Raw genomic sequence first — 8,648 nt, 5'->3', positions numbered from 1 at the left:
TGCAGGAAGGACTGCAGTGAGAAGCGCGTGGCTAACCCGGGGAGGGCTGAGGGCTTCCTGAGGTATCGCCCCCTCCTCAGCACTTCGTGCTAGTGTGATTAGAGTGAATCTCTTTAACCTCAGGACTCCAACTCACCACCTGCCTGTGCGAGGGCCAAGGAGATGCCTCTGACTGGGAACTGGAAGACAACCAGGAGAGTGGCCACAGGGGTCCTGGAGCAGCTCCTGTGCCCATGGGGAGACCTACCCAGGGCCAGGACTTCAGATTCTGGGGTCCAGTTTGCAGCCCGCCTTGGTCCCTGTCTAAACTTAGCTTCAGCCGGGCGCGGTGGCTCAAGCCTGTAATCCCAGCACTTTGGGAGGCCGAGACGGACGGATCACGAGGTCACAAGATCAAGACCATCCTAGCTAACACGGTGAAACCCCGTCTCTACTAAAAAATACAAAAAACTAGCCGGGCAAGGTGGCGGGCACCTGTAGTCCCAGCTACTCGGGAGGCTGAGGCAGGAGAATGGCGTGAACCCGGGAGGCGGAGCTTGCAGTGAGCTGAGATCCGGCCACTGCACTCCAGCCTGGGCGACAGAGCGAGACTCCGTCTCAAAAAAAATAAAAATAAAAATAAATAAATAAACTTAGCTTCTTATGGGAACGTCAGTGACGTCACAGCCTCCTCAGTGCCCGAGGCTGCTACTCCTCACTCTGTGACAGCCCTGGCTGGGTAGGGGCACAGGCCCGGGCACTCCATGCAGCCAGCAAGGCTGCTGATGAACTGACGTCACCGTCCCCGAACAGGCCAGGGATCCTCGGGTGCCAACACGGGTCCTGGCACTTACTGCCTGGAAGCCCTCCTAGACCCCACTGTGAGCATGAAATAAAACACCGTCCTTGTGGAATCCACCAGGGCTCCTGAGCCAGCAGCTGGAAGTAAGAGGTTTTCAGGCCTCAAGGCCTTTTCGCAGCTCTCACAAGTGGCTCCTCCTCCTCCCACAAGTGGCCCCTCATCCTCATCTTCCTACATTCCTCTTGCTCCTCCCACTGGGACTGAACCCAAAGGCATCTCTTCAGTGGGGTGGTCCCAGCCTAGGGAAAGCCGGTGCCTCCAGCCCTCTAGTGCCCCTTCTGTTATGGCGTGTCTCCTGTGAAGTCCGTCATCCCCACGGTCAAGTATGCTGTGCTCAGTGATTCTGTGTGCCCTGCATCACTTTGCTAGCAGGACAGGGATTGGCCTCCAGTCCCTCATCCCCAAAGCCCAGACTAGAACTTGACAGATGGACCTGGGGCCCCTCCCAGAGCCGGGCTTTGTGGAGTGTTCTCATTTGCTAACATCTGCCTCCCTCAGCAACCTTTCCTGTGTAATGGAACAGGTCCAGAAGAGCCATGTGGGCTGACACAGTAAGGCCTCCAGGCATCTGTGCAGTGACGTGAGCAAAGTGAGAGCTGCAGGGCGGGGTATGCCGTGCCTTGCCTAGGGGCCCGGGCATTGCCATCACAGGGAGCCTTGGCCATCAAACCTACATGGCTGCCCCATGGTGGGAAGCGTCGGGTGGAGGACTCTGCCACCCACTCTTGGGAGACACCCCCAAAATGAATGAAGGAAATGACCTCTGTCCTGTTTTCACATCATGGGAGCCACACTGTGGCCTAGGATCCTGCCCGGACTGCAGGGCCCTGGATGGGGTGTGACATCCTGCCCCTGAGGGTGAGGCGGGGAGTCGATGTCACACAACTGAGCCACAGGGCCCAGGGACGTGGTGAAAGCCTTCCCCAGGACCCAAGTGCCCACAGCCCCTGCCCCTGCCCCATCCAAGCCCCAGAAATGCAGCTCACTCCAGCCTTTCAGTGCAGCCCCGCTCTGAAGCCCATCCGTCACCTCCCAGCACTCTCACGTTCCCAAAACCCTGTGTTCCCAGTCTCTTTGGTGTCCAAAACTGTCATTAAAGAAAGAAGGGGCTGGGCACAGTGGTTCACGCCTGTAATCCTAGCACTTTGGGAGGTCAAGGTGGGCAGATCACCTGAGGTCAGTTCGAGACCAGTCCAGGCAACACGGTGAAACCCCGTCTCTACTAAAAATGCAAAAATTAGCTGGGCCTGGTGGCGTGTGCCTGTAATGCCAGCTACTTGGGAGGCTGAGGTGGGAGAATTGCTTGAACCTGGGAGGCGGAGGTTGCAGTGAACTGAGATCAAGCCATTGCACGCCAGCCTGGGTGACGGAGTGAGACTCTGTCTCAAAAAAAAAAAAAAAAAAAAAAAAAAAGAAGCGTGGCTCTCACATAGCTATAAAATGAGCACGTGTTCATTTCATGTCTCCTGAGCTGAGCACCATCCCCCAAAAGAGCCCCAGGCTGGGCATGGTGGCTCACGTCTGTAATCCCAGCACTTTGGGAGGCCAAAGTGGGTGGATCAGGAGATTGAGACCATCCTGGCCAAGATGCAGAAACCCTGTCTCTACTAAAATACAAAAAATTAGCCGGGTGTGGTGGCGTGTGCCTGTAGTCCCAGCTACTTGGGAGGCTGAAGCAGGAGAATCCAGGAGAATCACTTGAACCTGGGAGGCAGAGGTTACGGTGAGCTGAGATCACGCCACTGCCACTGCCTGGTGAAGAAGAAGGAGAAGGAGAAGGAGAAGGAGAAGAAACTGTCCTAACCCCTAGAGCCTGGGAATGCAAATTTATTTGGAAATGGGATCATTACAGATGAAATTAAGCCAAGGGTCTTTTAGACAAAGTTACTGTGGGTAAGGGCAGGCCCTGAATCCAATGACTGGTATCCTTACAGGAGAAGAGAGAGGGAGATTTGGGACACAGAGAGAAAGGCCACATGAAGATGGAGGTAGAGACGGGACTGAGATTATCACAGCAGAGGTGCCCCGGAGCCGGCAGCTCCACAGCAGGAAAGAGAACTGGCGGGTTCTTCCTCAGAGCCTCAGAGAGAACCAACCCTGCTGACACCTTGATTTCAGACCAGTGTTTTTGTTTATCTGTTTTGTTTACACACACACAGCACTGCAATTTCAGACTTCCAGTTTCTAAAACTGTGAGAGAATAAATTTCTGGCTGTTATTTTTTTATTTTTTTTGAAACAGAGTGTCACTCTGTTGCCCAGGCTGGAATGCAATGGCACAGTCTTGGCTCACTGCAACCTCTGCCTCCTGGGTTCAGGTGATTCTCCTGCCTCAGCCTCCTGAGTACCTGGCACAATCTCAGCTCACTGCAAGCTCCACCTCCCAGGTTTACACCATTTTCCTGCCTCAGCCTCCCAAGTAGCTGGGACTACAGGAGCCTGTCATCACACCTGGATAATTTTGTTTGTATTTTTAGTACAGAAAGGGTTTCACCGTGTTAGCCAGGATGGTCTTTATCTCCTGACTTTGTGATCCACCCGCCTTGGCCTCCCAAAGTGCTGGTATCACAGGCATGAGCCACCGTACCCGGCCCCTGGCACTATTATTATTTTTTATTTATTTATTTATTTATTTATTTATTTATTTATTTTGAGATGGAGTCTCGCTGTGTCGCTCAGGCTGGAGTGCAGTGGCCAGATCTCAGCTCACTGCAAGCTCCACCTCCCGGGTTCACGCCATTCTCCTGCCTCAGCCTCCCAAGTAACTGGGACTACAGGCACCCGCCACCTCGTCCGGCTAGTTTTTTGTATTTTTTAGTAGAGGCGGGGTTTCACCGTGTTAGCCAGGATGGTCTCGATCTCCTGACCTCGTGATCCACCCATCTCGGCCTCCCAAATTGCTGGGATTACAGGCGTGAGCCACTGTGCCTGGTCCTATTTTTATTTTTTTAAGAGACAGGGTCTCACTCTGTGGCCCAGACTGGGGTGCAGTGGTGTGATCACGGCTCACTGTAGCCTCGACCTCCTGGGATCAAGGGATCCTCCCTTCTCAGCTTCCCAAGTAGCTGGAACTATAGGCATGCACCACCACACCTAGCTAATTTTAAAATTTTTCTGGCCGGGCGCAGTGGCTCAAGCCTGTAATCCCAGCACTTTGGGAGGCCAAGACGGGCAGATCACGAGGTCAGGAGATCGAGACCATCCTGGCTAACCCGGTTAAACCCCATCTCTACTAAAAAATACAAAAAACTAGCCGGACGAGGTGGCGGGTACCTGTAGTCCCAGCTACTCAGGAGGCTGAGGCAGGAGAATGGCATAAACCCGGGAGGCGGAGCTTGCAGTGAGCTGAGATCCGGCCATTGCACTCCAGCCTGGGCGACAGAGCGAGACTCCCTCTCAAAAAAAAAAAAAAAAAAAAAAAATTTATCTAGAGACAGTGTTGATTGCTTGAGTCCTAGTCTCAAGCAATCCTCCCCACCTCAGCCTCCCAAAGTGCTGGGATTATAGGCAAGAGCCACTGAACTCAGCCCTGACATTTTGATAGCGACAGGAGGTAGCCAAATGCCTAGGCAGACAGAGGCAGGTCCCCAGTGAAACCCTACCTCCAAGCTAAAAAAAAAGCCTGAAGTCTGAAACACAGAACTGCTGGTCTGGGATGAAACCTGAGACCCAGAGCGAGAATTTCTGTTCCTGTTTGCCTGCCCTTTCCTGATGGATTCTTTCTGAATAATGCTTTTATTATTATTATTATTATTATTATTATTTTGAGAGAGAGAGCCTTACTCTGTCACCCAGGCTGTTGGAGTGCAGTAGCACGATCCTGACGCACTGCAACCTCTGCCTCCTGGTGCAAGCAATTCTCATGCCTCAGCCTCCCCAGTAACTGGGAGTACGGGCACATGCCACCACACCCGGCTATTTTTTGTATTTTAGTAGAGATAGGGTTTCACCATGTTGGCCAGTCTGGTCCCAAACTCCTGACCTCAGATGATGATCCGCCTGCCTCAGCCTCCCAAAGTGCTGGGATTACAGGAGCCAGCCACCACACTCGGCCTGAATAATGCTTTTTAACCAGTTGAATGTTGCCTTTTCTAATACTACCTATGGCCTGCCCCCACCCAATACTGAGCCCATAAAAGCTCTGGACTCAGCCACATTGAGGGGACTTCCTGCCTTTAGGTAGGGGGACCTCCCATGTCGCCTCTCTGCTGAAAGCTCTTTTATCACTCAATAAACCCCCACCTCTTTTATCACTCAGTAAAATCTCCACCCTCACTCTTTGTTTGCCAGTGTATCCCCATTCTTCATAAGTGCAGGACAAGAACTTGGGAACCAGTGCGCAAGCCAGATTCAGCCTAGGTGGGCTGAGTGAACCAGCTGTCTCTGCAGCAGGTAGTATGGTACAGTGAGGCCCAGCTGGGGCATTGTTGGCTGGAGGTCCCTGGCTTGCAAAGTGACTAAGAATAAAATTGTTCATCAATTTTAAGTCACTAACCTTGTGGTAATTTGTTCTGGCAACCCTAGGAAATGAGGACAATGTGTCAAAGATTCATTTAACTAACTTAGCTGGGTGTGGTGGCTCAGGCCTGTAATGCCAACACTTTGGGAGGCCCAGGCAAATGGGTCGCCTGAGGTCAGGAGTTCAAGACCAGTCTGGGCAATGTGGCGAAACCCCGTCTCTACTAAAAATACAAAAATTAGCTGGACATGGTGCCTGGTGCCTGTAATCCCAGGTACTTGAGAGGCTGAGGCAGGAGAATCCCTTGAACCTGGGAGGCAGAGGCTGCAGTGAGCTGGGATTGCCCCACTGCATTCCAGCCTGGGTGACAGAGGGATACTCCATCTCAAAACACAAACAAACAAACAAACAAATTAACTAATGAGGAAACCAGGAAAATTGTTATGACCCGTTCAAAAGAGAAGCCTACCACGAATTTTATTTTTTGAGACAGAGTCTCGCCCTGTCGCCCAGGCTGGAGTTGCAATGGCATGATCTTGGCTCACTGCAACCTCCACCTCCTGAGAATCACAAATTTATATGGAGTAAAGGAATGATAAAAAGCTGAAACATAAAATGCTGAAATATAAAAATAGATGTGAGACAAACTTTTTCCAAAGGAAAAAATAGTGGCACCTCCTCTGGACCAAAATTACTTACATGTGTATAAAAGGGAATGACTTGCATTGCTATCAATTATTTGTAATTTACAGACCCGTAAAATCATTCAGAGACAATGAAGAGCAGGAATATAAATCACAGTCAGAAAACCTGGGAACCTGAACTCTAAATCACGTGCACTTTTCCACTGGAAATACCAGTGATAGGTTTTGCTTATTCCAAAGTTCAAAGATTTCATTGCTGACTCCCACTTCCTCTTTTGATTAAAAACAATTTTCAAAAAAAGATCGCTCGGCCGGGTGCTGTGGCTGGTGCCTGTGATCCCAGCACTTTGGGAGGCTGAGGTGGGCAGATCACCTGAGGTCAGGAGTTCGAGACCAGCCTGACCAACATGGCTAAACCCCGTGTCTACTAAAAATACAAAAATTAACTGGGCATGGTGGTGCATGCTTGTAGTTCCAGCTACTTGGGAGGCTGAGGCAGGAGAATCGCTTGAACCCAGGAGGCAGAGGTTGCAGAGAACCGAGATCGTGCCAGTGCACTCCAGCCTGGGCGACAGAGCAAAACTCCATCTCAAAAAAAAAAAAAAAAAAAAAAAAAGGCTGACTGCAGTGGCTCATGCCTGTAATCCCAGCCCTTTGGGAGGCCGAGGCAGGCGGATCACCTGAATTTGGGAGTTCCAGACCAGCCTGACCAACACGGAAAAATCCTGTCTCTACTAAAAATACAAAATTAGCCGGGCGTGGTGGCCCGTGCCTGTAATCCCAGCTACTCGGGAGGCTGAGGCGGGAGAATGGCTTGAACTCAGGAGGTGGAGGTTGCAATGAGCCAAGATTGTGCCATTGCACTCCAGCCTGGGCAAAAAAGTGAGACCTTGTCTCAAAATAAAATAAAATAAAATAAAAAATAAATCACACTAGGCCATAAAATGAAGCTGGTGTCAGCAAATGTGGTCCAATTATTTACACAGGTGCAGAAAGATTGTAAATGCACCATATAGGCCACCTTAAGTTTGCTTTGCTGGAAGTTTTCATAAGAAATATCAAATTGGGGCTGGGTGCAGTGGTTCACGACTGTAATCCCAGCACTTTGGGAGGCCGAGGCAGGTGGATCACTTGAGGTCAGGAGTTCACAGCCAGCCTGATCAACATGGTGAAACTCTGTCTCCACTAAAAATACAAAAATTGTCGGGCATGGTGGCTCAGGCCTGTAATCCCAGCACTTTGGGAGGCCGAGGCAGGTGGATCACGAGGTCCGGAGATCGAGATTATCCTAGCTAACATGGTGAAATCCCATCTCTACTAAAAATAAAAAATAAAAAAATTAGCTGGGCGTGGTGGCACGTGCCTGTAGTCCCAGGTACTCACATGGCTGAGGCAGGAGAACCTGGAAAGTGGAGGTTGCATTGAACCAAGATCGTGCCACTGCGCCAGCCTGAGTGACAGAGCGAGACTCGGTCCCAAAAAAACAAAACAAAAAACAAAACAAAAATTAGCTGGGGGTGATGGCAGACGCCTGTAATTTCAGCTACTTGGGAGGCTGAGGCAGGAGAATCGCTTGAACCCAGGAGGCAGAGGTTGCAGTGAGCTAACACCGTTGGACTCCAGCCTGGGTGACAAGAGTGAAACTGTCTCAAAATAAATAAATAAATAAGAAAAGAAAAGAAATATCAGAGTGGACCTGTATTGTTTGCTTGTTTGCAGAGGCAAGAAATACAATACCTATCATGGGTCAATTTCTATGTTCCTGGGCCTGCCAGGAAATCACCTTCCTGGTCACCTGCACGGCCTGGGTCCTGCACCCTCAGGAGAATTTGCAGGCACTCCTTCATAACAGCAACCCAAGGTCCGCAGCAGCAGCTGGTCATCCCTAGTGAAAGAGCAGAACTCTCCATATGACAATCTGGGCAAGGCCTTGGTGGCCTAACCAATTCTGTAAAAGGAGAAGAGTCTCTTAACTGAAGCTATGTGCTGTGGTTTGAATGTGTCCCCCAAAGTTCATGGATTACAAACTTGGTCCCCAATGTGGCAGTATTGGAGATGGGACCTTTTTTTTTTTTTTTTTTTTTTTTTTTTTTTTTTTTTTTTTATGGAGTCTCGCTCTGTCGTCTCAGGCTGGAGTGCAGTGGTGCAATCTTGGCTCGTCGCAACCTCTGCCTCCTGGGTTCAAACGATTCTCCTGCCTCAGCCTCCCAAATAGCTGGGATTACATGCATGTGCCACCATGCCTGGCAAATTTTGTATATTTAGAGAGACGGGGTTTCTCCACGTTGGTCAGGCTGGTCTTGAACTCCTGAGCTTGTGATCCCCCCGCCTTGGCCTCCCAACATGCTGGGATTAGTCGTGAGCCACCGTGCCCAGCCGGAGGTAGGGCCTTTAAGAGGTGATCAGGTCTTGAGGGCTTCGCCCTCATGAAGGGATTAATGCCATTAATTCGGGAGTTGATTCCCTATAAAAGGATGAGTTTGGCCGCTTTCCGTCCAGCCACATGCCTCCTGGCATGTTACGTGGCAGCAAGAAGGTCCTCATGAGATGTGGCCCCTCCCTCTTGGACTTCCAAATCTCTAGAACCAATAAATCCCAGTTTATTATCAATTACCCAGTCTGTGGCATTATAGCAGCACAAAACGAACTAAGACACTGTAGGGTCCAGCCCTACGAAGCTTAGCGGGTGTTCTCCCCGTGTGCAG

The 8,648-nt window shown here is 50.5% G+C and overlaps 1 long non-coding RNA gene across 1 annotated transcript; it reads left to right on the top strand.

Annotated features, from left to right (window-relative positions):
• Positions 1 to 959: 959 nt before the first annotated feature.
• LOC144330926 (uncharacterized) lies at positions 960 to 5,115 on the top strand. The gene is made up of 2 exons (XR_013397573.1): positions 960 to 1,968; positions 4,849 to 5,115. It is a non-coding gene; the product is annotated as an uncharacterized LOC144330926 (long non-coding RNA).
• The last annotated feature ends 3,533 nt before the right edge of the window (positions 5,116 to 8,648 follow it).

This window comes from Macaca mulatta, chromosome 8 (assembly GCF_049350105.2).
Source record: "Macaca mulatta isolate MMU2019108-1 chromosome 8, T2T-MMU8v2.0, whole genome shotgun sequence".
NCBI classification, from domain to species: Eukaryota; Metazoa; Chordata; class Mammalia; order Primates; family Cercopithecidae; genus Macaca; species Macaca mulatta.
Note: the sequence above shows the minus strand (reverse complement) of the source record. Positions and strands in the feature narration are given on the sequence as shown.